Genomic DNA, 12,759 nt, shown 5'->3' with positions numbered 1-12,759 from the left:
CTATTAAGTACATGTAATCATCGTACCCATTTGTCGTGTTGCTTCATTCATATTTTGTCCTGTCAGAAGAACTGGATTCTGGCCTTGGTTGTGCCATTAACCGGCTCTTTAACTTTGGTCTTGGCTCCTCAACAGCTCTGAGTCACTCTTTTCTCATCTGTTAAAGTAAAGTGGTTGGAATAGATGATCAGTGAAGACCTTTTCTTGATTGTATGCATACTCTATAGCTTCTCAGTCCTCCATCTGTGGGCATTTTAGTCTGTTTCCTGTCTGACTTCCCAGTTAATGGGGGATTTCACCCATGGCTGACAGGATGAAAAGTGAGAATTGAGTTCTGCAGAATTTTTCTCAAGGCAACTGGGAAGCTGCTTTCTCAAAGCCAGAGAGATGGGTCACATGGACGTACACTGCTCACCAGCTTGTTAATCCAGATACACAGAAGTCATCCATGTAGAAGTCATTTCTCTCTCTCTCTCTCTCATTTTCTCTCTCCACCTCTTTATCACCACCCCCATCCAATCTCACCTGTCATTTCTACTTCCTGAATATTTCTTGCCTCTGACTTCTGTTTCTTTTGACAGTGCACCGGATCAGGCCACCATCATCTCTCCCCTAAATGATTACAGCAGCCTCATAACAGATCTCCCTGCTGCCAGTCCTGCCTTATCTCTATTTCCCACACAATAGCCAGTGAGTTCTCATTTGATTCCACTCTCTGCCCCATGGTGGCTTTCTTGATTCCTACAGCATGCCAAGCTCTTCCTCTTGTCAAGAAATATTCTATTCCCTCCATCTGGAACCTTCCTTTTTTTTTTTTTTTTTTTTTTTGCATGTCTGGAACCTTCTCCTTCACTTAAATATCACCTCTTTAGAGAGACTTTCTTTGACTAAGCAATTCTCTATTACTGTCTATCACTTTTCTTTTTCCTTCTTGGTACTTATTACATGTTGTAACATATGTATTTGTGTGTGTAATGAGTGTCTTTACGAAAACTTAGGTGTAGAGAGAGATGGAATGTTATTTAATCTCTATACCCAAACCAGCTCATGAATTTCTCTCTAAATTAGTAATGATTTCCTCTCACCCTTCTTTGCTTTTCCCTTAAGGCAATTAAAATTCTGGGGGAGCTTAAGTGTTTCCTTTGCGTCAGGGATGAGATGTCCAGTTTGTACCATCTATCATTGATGGCCTCTACTTGATGTATATTGAGTTTTGAAGGGAATCAATAAGTAATACTCCTCTTTGCCTCTGAAATTCTGTCAGAGGAAGGCATAAGGAGACTGAAATAGCACCATCATTATTAAAGCTGATGTTAGAGGATGTGTTTTATATTTGTGGTAAATGGATTTGCTCATCGCTGCTCTAGCCTGAGAAAGCATTCTTAAAATAGTTGCTAACAGTAAATGCTGAGGTGGTTTTAATTAGGAAATAACTGGTTGTTTTAATCTTTATTCTCCTGCATCTCTGCCTGTGGGAAGAGGAGCTTGGTCATAGTCTTGGTGAATTTGTACGATACAATTTCAGTTACCTTCTTTTTTTAAAGATTTTATTTATTTATTCATCAGAGACACACAGAGAAAGGCAGAGACACAGGCAGAGGGAGAAGCAGGCTCCCTGTGGGGAGCCCAATGCAAGACTCGATCCCAGGACCCCGGGATCATGCCCTGAACCAAAGGCGGATGCTCATCTACTGAGCCACCCAGGCATCCTGCCTCCTGGTTTTCAAACCTTTGTGTAAATCCCTTCTCCCTGAGTACAGGCTGGACCTGATGGTGGCTCACATGTAATGAATAGAATATGACAAAAGTGATGAGGTATCATTTCTGAGATCAGGTGACATAAATACTACAGCTTCTCTCTCTCTCCCCACTGTCATTTTCTGTCTCCGAGGGAAGCTGGCTGCTACAGGATGAGCTGCCCTGTGGAGAGACCCATGTAGCAAGGAACTGAAGGAAGGTTTTGGCTCATAGCCAAGAAGGAACTGAAGCCTTCAGCCTAACAGCTCTCTAGGAGCTTGATCCTGCCAACAGCCAGGTGAATGAGCGTGGAAGTGGATCCTTCCCCACTTGACTGAGTCTTCAGATGAGGCTGCAGACCCAGTTGACAGTTTGGGTGCAGCTTCTGGAGAGATCTTGAGCTAGATAGAGTCAAGCAACTGAATTGTACCCAGATTCCCTACCCGCAGAAACAGATTTGTTGTTTCAAGCTGAAAAGTTTTGGGATCAGTTGTCAAGATGCGATACATAATGAATCCATTATCTGTGTGAAATAGAGACAACAGTGTATCCTATCCAGCATCTAGTGGCAGAGAGCACTTGGGAGGTGCCCAATACATGCTTATTGATATTTATAAGTGATAGACAACCAAAATATTTGTTAAATTATTCCAGGAATTAATTTCTCCCATTCCCTTGAAGGAAAATAAGGTCTTTGGGAGAGAAAGCAGACAATTCTAGAGGGCTACTTATGTTATTGTTCATCTGAGTTTTAATGTTAAGTACACTTTCTGTATTAATTGCTTCTCCTAAAGTGAAGAGGGAGTGGAGGGGGATATAAACAATTATAGCACGTCACATTAGGTCGAATATTAAAAGTGATCCCTACAGGGCACCTGAGTGGCTCAGTGGTTGAGCATCTGCCTTTGTCTCAGGTCTTGATCCCTGGGTCCTGGGATAGAGTCCCACATGTCTCTCATGAATAAATAAATAAAATCTTTAAAAAAAATTTTTTTAAAAAGTGATACCTGCACGAGACAGTCACATTGAAACATGGGCCAGAAAATCTGGTAGTGGAAAAGACAGCTAAACCAGTTTAGATAGACTTGGGATTTGGACGAGGTTAACAGATTTAAGTTCAAGGATAGTCTTTACACACATCAGTGCTAACAGTTTCCTGCCACTGCAATATTTTGTTAATGCAAAATATTTTCATCATGTTCTTTTCCATTCTGCAGGGACTGAGAGAATCCCAGTATTACTGTATATAGCCTCTGAAATAAGGTAGGACATAAGAGGTGGGAAAGCATAGTGGTTGGGAGCATGGACCCTGGCTGGAGTCAGATGGGCAGGGCTTGAATCTGAGCTCCCCCATTCTACTTTCCAGTCTTGTGATCTTTGGCATATTGCTTAACGTATCTGAGCTCTGGTTTCCTCAACTTTAAGATTATAATGGTATCTACTGGGAGGAGCAGAAATCCATATAAAGATTTACCAGGGTATTTGTCTTATACCTGGGTGATAGCCGTTGGTTATTTTTATTATTGTTACAAGTACTGAACACCATGACTGGCACATAGTAGACATGCATTAAATACCAATTTCCTGCCCTTTCTGTTTTTTGTCTACTTCCTAAAATCTAGCATATATTTTTTGAGTTCTATTTATTGATTAATTTATTCTCCAGTTCAAGAAATATTTTGAAACAGGAAATCTTAAAAAGACACTGTTTGTCTAAAGCCTCTCTACTTTCTCCTTTTATTCCTAAAGGTTTTATTGTTAGCAAAGCCTTCTGAGAGCTTTCAATATAAAACTGCAATCAGTAGCTTGAAATCACCAGGTAAAAGATTTTTTTCTTAAGCTTAGAAATTAGGAGTCAGCTGAGCTAGAGGGGAGGTATTTATCGTGTCGTTATTCTGGATATGTACGATTGAATGCCATTTTGTGTATTTTCTATGAGTATCAGGTTAGCAGGAAGGACTGTAGTTGTCTGAAATCGTGGGAGAAAGACAAGTGGACTCAGTGCTATATCAACAGGATGGAATATTGTAGGGAAATTACATAAGGAAAATGAACAGTGGCGGGTTGTTTTACACAGAATGCACAAGGGTTAACAAAAGTTAACCTACATGACAATAAATTTTAATCTTTCCTATTAGATAAAACTTTAATTTCGATTTAGTACATTTAACATTCTGATTATCAACAAGTTCTCAAAATAATTCTGCCTTTGTAAGCTGTTGCATTTAAAATAACTCATTTGAAAAGAGTAATTCTTCATCTCTGCTCAATGCCTATGATTGAATTGAATTCATTACTCACTTTCTAGGAAGGTATTACACATATCAAAGACAAAATTATGGTATTTCCAAGTCGCTTAGAAGTGTACAAAATTCTCCAAGATCAGGTTTTCATGACATGTAAAGGAACGGGGTTGATTGTTTAGTGAAGAGTTCAAAATGCAAAATAAAGCTAATATAAGGAAATAGCACCTTTGAAAGTGAAACTCAACTTTCACTTTCAGTTGAAGTGAAATTGATTGGCAATTGATTCAAGTCCCTTCGATTCTTCTTTAGTGTGAAAGTGATTTTGTTTGTTTGTTTGTTTTTAAATAAAATCTTATCCGTGGTCATTTTCGAGTATCCAAGGATTATCCCTAAGCAAAACCATTGGGGGTTCATGTCTTTGCTCCTTCATTCATTTATCCACTGATCGATTTCATTTGACAAATATTAATGGGTACCTGCTATTTGCCAGGCCCTGCATTAAGCCCTGGGATATGGTGGTGAGCCACGCATGCCTGCGTTTTGGGAAATACTGCCTTTTATATTGAACCCCATCCCCCCTCTGCAGAAATATTCACAATGCCTGTTCGCACATTAAAGGCTCTGAGAAGTCCTGCAGTGAAGAAACCTGTGTAACCTTCTCTGGTACAATGTTTCCTATATCCTTAGGGACTATTCTTTCTTGGAACACACTGTGGGAAATCTAGGTTAAGATAAAATAGGCTGCACAGAAGGACAGGATGACATTGGATAAAAAGGCAAGTAAAACACTGCTTTAATTCATACTTGTTGATTGCAGGGACTCTGTCACTGAGCAGCTTGGCACTCCACTTAATGAAGAGGAAGCATGTACTGCCTCGATTTTGTCCAAGACCCTTTCTATTCTCTGTATTTGCAGTGGCCACATGGTTCAGCTTAGGAAATAATACAAGTTCAACATGACCGGTGAGGTTTTTCAATTTGTTCACAATGGTCCTGGAGCTAGCTGTTTGCCAAAAGAAACCCCCCTACCATTCACGATGCTTCATTTGGGGGAAACAGATGAAAGTGTTGCTTATATGGTTAAATTGGATTCTTCTAAAACCATTCCAACAAATCGAACCTCTGAGAGAAGAGGTAATCTTCAGGTTGCGTTTTTTTTTTTTTTTTTTTTGGAATTACATACTTTCAGAGAGTTAAAATACCTCTCAAAAAAGTATATTAGTGTACTGCAAAAAATTAATACATGCAAAATAATGTAAGCACAGGGTACTTTTAATTTCTCTGTGGCCCCGGGGCACCGTTATCTGCTCTTTTCTGGGAAATCACTCATCATGTAGCTATTGGGGAAAGAGAGCACTTCGGCCCCTTTTCTGGGAGCAATCCAATGCAGTATGGATATTAATTAAATTTATTAAACAAATAACACAGCGACTCGGGGAAGCAGGGGTCCATCTGCTAGTTCTGCAGACAGATCTCTGCAGAGACGCGAGCTGAATGGTAGTTAAAGCGAAGTTGCCGAGCTCAGCAGATGGGCTCTTGTCTCCAGTGGGGGAGATTTGGTGGCGGTCCAGCAACTCTTTCCCCCCTCCAGGTTTTTGTTCCTTGCAACTGTGATTGAAGAAGCCCTTCTCTGTCTTTTCCCAGCCTTGTGCCTCCCTCTCTCCCACCCCACCCCGCTTTGTTTATGTGAGCGATGTTTAAATCTGAGTGATTTGTTAGAGAGGCAAGTCCCGGCTGATCTCATTTTGTGTATGTGCTGGAAAGCTCAAGCAGAAGATAATTAGGAAAATGTAATCCCATTGACTTTACACCCCACTTGTGTACATTGCAGGAACTCAGCCTCGTGCCCTGGAATAAAGTCTCTGAACAGATTTCAATTTTGTCAGCATTCCCCTTCTCTGCCTTGGGAAATTCTTATTATTCTGAGGTTTTAGATGCACATTATTCTTAAAATCGTTCTTTAGATTGCTTTTACACCTATGTTTCTTGTAAAACCATGCGATGGATTTAAGGATCCTTGTTTGTTTGTTTTTTCCTTATGTCTTCATGATCTGCTGGCAAGTGTGTAGGTGCCTTAAATCCCAGTGTCTCCTTCATTTGCCATCTGGGGTGAGATGTCACCAGTATTGTTAGATCAGCACATTTGTGATCTGCTGTATCTTTCAGAACCCCACCTCCCACCTCCCGACCTACCTCCTCCATGAAAAAAAGATGGGGAACCACTTTGCTTCCAGTTGATTATCGCTTCCCAGCGTTTGGGATGAGTTTTGACAAAAGCCCACTTGGGCAGAATTTAATGGTAGGATGTTAGATTAATGCAAATCACCTCTGGCCTCTCTTCCCCCCACCCCCAACCCTTCATCCCTACCTGAATCTTTGCAAGAATTATTTTGTAGAAGGCTCTGTCCTGTCTGGCTACATCCCCTCACCTGGGACCAGTGCCTTTCTCAGGGGAGGGTGGGGGCCGATGAAGCCTGCTAGGCAGATTGTGTGCTCTACTGATGGCAAACTTTTGGACCAAAGAGATGCCACCTTGGGCTGAGTCCTGAAATGCCCTTGCCGTAGTAGTTGTCTGATTCCAGCCAACCTGCCAGCAGGACACTTCTGCAGAGATCAAGGCACCTCTGTGGAATAGAAACTTCCAATCAGAATGCATTCCCTCCCTTGCCCCCGCCATTCTTTGCCAGCAGAGGTCTCTGCTGATTACAGAACCCAAAGAGAAGAGGGACAGATGTATCTGGGGTTTTGATTCTCCGCAGGTGTAGTGAGTTTGGTGGGAAGATGGAGGCCAGGCCTTTATTCCAGTTTGTAAGAAGAACCAACCAATGGATCTCTTGACCCAGAGCACAAGGAAATCCTAGCAGGCCGAGGCTCTATGCCCTAGGATGGTCGGTTCATTTCTGCCGCTCTTGAAGGTGTTCGGCCAAGGCCATCCTTGATATTGGTCCCTGTTTGTGCTTCTGGAACTAACTTGAAACCCCAGGCTCATTGACTTTAACCAGGAGATGCAATATTTTAGCTGCTGTTGCCAGCCCCAGCCCCTCACTGAGGTTCCAGCTCCCCCTCTGGCCATGCTAATATTCAGAATAGGAAGGCTTCTGTTACTATGGCAAATTGTTGGAATGAGGTGGAGATTTTGTTTTTCATTAGAGCCCTGCCAGCGATTATATTGTGAACTCTGAGAGTTATCGTTCCATCCCAGTTTTTTTTTTTTTTTTTTTATGGAATTTAAAAAGGCACAGCAAAAAAGACAGTCATGAAGTGGCTGGTGAAAAATGTTTGTTTACCAGCAAATCGTAGGTGAACTGCCAATTTATTTCTCTAATTTGTTGGAAGTCAGAATTGGCTGGGGGCAGAGGGGGGGAAGACTCTACATTTTGAATTCATAGGCTATTTACCAGTGTCTGCTCTGCTTCTCCTTCCACCCTGGTGTACCTGGACTAATTTTGTTCTCTGATTTAAATCGCAATCTAGTTGCTCTGGCATCTCAATTTAAGGGAAGATTGGATGTTGTTTTTCAAAGGGAATTGCAAGTGTTTTAGTCTTGTCTGAAAACAGATTGTGGCTTCTTTCCCAAGGATAAGCTTAGGAATTACATATAAATCTCAGGGTTTCATTCTTAGCAAAATGTTTTCAACCCTCTTGTCCACACATTAGTATAAATGAATAAAACAGAGAAAAAGCCAGAGAACACCCTGACAGACAGTGTGTGAATATTTCTGATCTGCTTCCTCAGCCTGCCATTCTACTGAACACATTTTGTTTACTCTATGGCTTCTAATTGCTTCATTGCAGATTTTGTAGGCAGCATGACAACTTGGAACTAAATGCATAAAAAAGCTTTTGATGGGGAACAGAAGTTAACACTCATCTGTAAGGAACCAGAGAGTAGCTTTAAAGGTAACAATTTATTTGAAAATTATCTGATAAGGGCAGGTATTTTTCAGATGTTCACATTTATTTGGCTATGATGTACCTCTCTTCTAGGAGCTCAAATGCAAGTTTTAAAAATATTCCATCTGGGGGGTCCTCGATTACTCCTTACTGTCTGTCTATCGCTTTTCTGGGGAATATTCTGTAAAGAATCCATATTTGGGAAGATCACCACCAGCCTTATGTATCAAGTCTCCAGAATTAAATGCTGTAGGTTTTCAGAGCATGTACCTCACTATGTAGGACAGGGACTGAGGAATGGTATCTTCATGCGAGACCCAGGCCTGGCAGCTTGTAGCTGAAGACACTGACCTCTGACCTGTGCTTCAGGGGACATAGCTCAGCTCCCGAGAGAAAAAGTAAGGTTCGTGATCCTTGTCATCCTTAATGATTTCTCAGCCTCTTCCCATGGCTCAGTCGTATTTCTGGTACCGTGTCTGGAGCTTTTCATAATCCTGGATAACAATAAATATTGATTGATTGCTAATTAGATTTGCATTTGGTTTCCAGGAGCCCAGCAGAATAATCCAGCACCCTATGTTTTGGCCTCTGGCCATCTGAGTCTTCTCAGGTCCAGGAATCTCTTATCTTTGCTGTGCTTCAGAAAACTGCCCTCCATTCTTCTGATCTAGTCTTCTGAAGTCAAGCTGAGGGGCCATCCTGGGGCTATATGATTTTTTTTTGTTGTTCTCATCCTACAGTATATTTTAATTCAAATTCAGAGTCTTGTGGTAGGAAGGGAATTTATGGACAAGTAGCTCAACTGCCTCCCAGTGACAGCCATGATGGAGGGATCATGCTGCTTATCCATTTGTAACAACAGAGAATTTACGCTTGCGTTGTAGTTTTTAATTTTATGCATTTTAAAATATTTTATTTATTTTTATTTTTTATTTTTAAAGATTTATTTATTCATGAGAGACACAGAGAAGCAGAGACATAGGCCGAGGTAGAAGCAGGCTCCACGTAGGGAACCTGATGTGGGACTCGATCCCAGGACCCCAGGATCACGCCTTGAGCTGAAGGCAGACACTCAACTGCTGAGCCACCCAGGCGCCCCTTAAAGTACTTTAGATGTTAGAAACTTATTCTTTAAAGTAATGAGTAGAAATTTCCATCTTAGAAACCCAGACTTTGTTTCTAGAAGTGATGAAAATAAAATCACAGTTCAACTCGCTGGTATCATGATATCCTTTTTTACATAATATGTCTTCAAGTAGGCTTACATTATTTAATGTTTCTATATATATGTATATTTTCAAGTATGCTTATATATATTTTTAAAGATTTTATTTATTTATTCATGAAAGACACACAGAGAGAGGCAGAGACACAGGCAGAGGGAGAAGCAGGCTCCATGCAGGGAGCCTGACGTGGGACTCAATCCTGGGACTCCAGGATCATGCTCTGGGTGGAAGGCAGGCACTAAACTGCTGAGCCACCCAAGGATCCCAAGTATGCTTATATTTAATGATCACTAGCTACCATTGCTAGTTCCTGGACTAAGTGCTTTACATGCATCATGCCATTTAGTCTTCACAAAACATTGATGTTCTCATTTTAAAGAAGAGAAGATTGAAGCAAGGAGATGCCAAGTAAGTTGCCCAAAGTCTCAGGAATCTAAAATAATTTAACGTTGTAGCCAATAGCCAAGCCTGGATTTGAAACCAAGTCAGCTGACTCCCATATCCCTGCACTTAACTGCTCTGCTATGTTGCTATATGGATTCATTTCTCATTTAGTTAAATCCAAAAGGAGCTTGAGGCCTCTTCCAATAAAGGTGCACATAAAATAACATAGTTCAAAACCAGAAGAAAAAGGTAAGTAATAGGAGAGTCCTTCAAATTTTGGGGGGGCAGCAATCCTATTGTGCCTAAATTTGCACTAAGTCAATGTTGCCAATTTCTTAAACTTTCTTCCTCTTGGGAAGAAGGTGGGTTGCTACACCCGCAACTCTTTGGAGGCAGAGGCCTCATCTTGCCCCCACTGTGTTTCTAGTGTCTAGATGACATCGTTAAGATTGAAGGAGAGGACTGGGGAAGACGAAGCTGGATACAGAGATTGGATTCAGGCTGCTGCTGCTAAAGCACACTCATTCACAGCAGGTGTTGGGTCAAATTGGATGGCATATGTGACTCGGGAACCCAAGGCAAAAATGGGGATGGGAGAGGAAGAGAGGTAGAAAAAAACGATACTTATCTTTCTTATCTATTCTCCACTGTATGCTATTTTGCATTTTTTGTATATATCATTGTTAACCACCTTGAATCCCTTTTCGAATGAAGCAAGATATAAATAAATGCTTATATAGGTGTACAGACACACATAGATACACATAAAATATTAGGTTGAATTGACCTGTTTAATGAAATCCTTTGTTGTTTGCTGAGATAGATAAAGAAAGTGTGGTGTCCTAATCAGGAGGAGGCTAGGTTGGGCTTCCCATGTGCCGCGGGAGCCATCCCTGCCACCATCCTGGGTAGCGTGACTTCTAGGCCTTTGCCATGCTGCTTGCCTTCCTCTGGAACTTGAGAGTTCCCCTAAAAACTCTTGTACTTCAGATTCATGCAGAAAGAATAGACATGTTCTTATTTTATTTACTGCAAACAATTTTGCTTCAATTCATGCAGCTGGAGACTGTATTTGTTTTTAAACAATTGTATACTTCACATGTATGTCATATTGATCTTTAGCCAACTAACCCCCTGGTTCTCATCAGAGAATCCCCTCCTTAGATTTGTGCAGGTGACGTTTTACACCTAAATCCAGGACTTTGCATTAATTATTCCCATTTTGTAGATGGAGAAGCAGGTTCAAGGAGGCCAAGTAAATCTTCCTTCTCTTGTGCTCCTGTTTTTTTCTCTACTGCTATGTGGCCTCTTCATTTTAATTTGTTTGCTCCCTATCCTCAGAGTTCTGCTCCTTTCTGTGGTTGATTCCATGTGTTCTTGACCACATGGTATCAGAGCACTGAATTACAGAGTTTGAGGGGATTTTTACAATATCTTCTCTGGGTGGGGAGTATTTTTAAAATATGATAAACAACTGATATTGGGTGTTTCCCATACTATCATTATGCTAAAATGATTGCCTTCCTCTGTCATCTTTATATACTAGGTCTCCAACTCCTGGGGGAAGGGGGAAGAAGGAAGATACCTACACAGTTTGATCAGAACTCAATAGCCCAATCATCACTGGGTGCCTTTGACACTCTTGCTTTATTCTCCCAAGAGAAGATTTGAGGGTGAGTGTGGTAGGCCTGGAACAGGCCTGCATTTTGGCTACTCATGTCTGATAATCAGTGCTGCTTGGCTGTGTTCAGGATGCCAAAGCCAAGTGGTGAGGTTTTGTCATGTTACAGACAAAGAATGTTTTACTAGTGGAGGTCATGGTGCACATCACTTATTTTCCATCAAGACAGAGAATTGGTTCGTGGATGGCCCTTTACACTCCTAAGTCAGGCTGGATAAGTCTCACTCAACATGAGAGTCTTCTCAGATATCAGAACCTTTTGTTTATGAAGAAGAAAACTTTGGGAAGTAAGGAAGGGCCTGATGAAAAAGCTTCTTCCTTTGGATAGGTCACAGTACAAAGAAGAAATTGTTTTTCTGTCTCCTATAAGCTTAAATAGACCAAGGCTACTGTTTCTCAGCTGGGGTAACTCCAGGAACAGGACAGTCTTGACCTGAATAGCCCTTTTAATTTCTGACCTGTGTCTTTCCCAGCCCTTACCAGGGGTCACTGAGGTGCAAAGACAAGCTTTGGTTTAGTTTTCCAGAACTTTTATTCTTTGTAATACTTGTCAATGTTCATTCATTTATCCAATATTTGTTGAGTGCTTTCTAGAATCGGGACAAACTAAAAACAAACAAACAAAAACAACAACAACAACAGCAGTGGGTCCTTCCCCTCAAAGAACCTCTGTATTTTATTTTATTTTATTTTATTTTATTTTATTTTATTTTATTTTATTTTATTTATTTGTTTTATTTAAGATTGTATTTATTTATTCATGACAGAGAGAGAGAGAGTGAGAGAGAGAGGCAGAGACACTGGCAGAGGGAGAAGCAGGCTCCATGCAGGGAGCCCGATGCGGGACCCGATCCTGGGTCTCCAGGATCACACCCCAGGCTGAAAGGGAGCACTAAACCGCTATGCCACCGGGGCTGCCCAGAACCTCTGTTTAGAAGAGGAGACAGATATTAATTAAACAACCACAGCAACAGTATTATAATTACAAAAGTGCTAAATGTTCTTAAGGAGAATGGACAGAAAGACCTCATTCTGGTGGTTATATAACAATTCTAGTAATCCTGTCCATGAAAGTGGACATCCAGATAAGGGGATGGGATGGGAGTGAAGGACCAGTGTGGGTAGATAGTAGGGAAAAAGATGTTGAATAATCTGGTAGTAATATTCATAAAGGTAATAAGTTGATATTTTTCATTTAATACTCTTCTAGAGCTTGAAGGTTTTTATCAAGTGGTATATCACTTTTATAATAAAAGAGATCTTAAAATAAAAACTAGGGGGGATAGGGATGCCTGGGTGGCTCAGTCGTTGAGTGTCTGCCTTTGGCTCAGGGTGTGATCCTGAGATCCGGGATCGAGTCCTGCATCAGGCCCCTTGCGGGGGGCCTGCTTCTTCCTCTGCCTGTGTCCCTGCCTCTCTGTCTCTGTCTCTCATGAGTAAGTAAATAAATAAAAATCTTAAAAAAAAAAAAACTAGGGGGGATGGATTGTTGGTTTAGACACAACGAACATTTACTTCTTACAGTTGTGAAGGTTGAGAGGTCCAAGATGAAGGAGCCAGCAGACTTGGTGTCTGGTGAGGTGTGGCTTCC

The 12,759-nt window shown here is 41.1% G+C and overlaps 1 protein-coding gene across 2 annotated transcripts in view; it reads left to right on the top strand.

Moving 5' to 3' along the window:
• Window positions 1-12,759, top strand: part of LOC140612843 (uncharacterized) — a 172,265-nt gene that overhangs the window by 54,519 nt on the left and 104,987 nt on the right. The window contains exon 2 of one of the 2 annotated variants that reach the window (XM_072791010.1): window positions 11,034-11,160. The exons of the other annotated variant lie outside the window; for it this stretch is intronic. The gene's annotated coding sequence lies outside the window, so the exon portion shown is untranslated. The remainder of the gene's footprint in view (window positions 1-11,033; window positions 11,161-12,759) is intronic. 2 annotated transcript variants of the gene reach the window in all.

Source organism: Canis lupus, chromosome 21 (genome assembly GCF_048164855.1).
Source record: "Canis lupus baileyi chromosome 21, mCanLup2.hap1, whole genome shotgun sequence".
Classification (NCBI taxonomy): Eukaryota; Metazoa; Chordata; class Mammalia; order Carnivora; family Canidae; genus Canis; species Canis lupus.
This window is presented reverse-complemented; position numbering and strand designations above follow the sequence as displayed.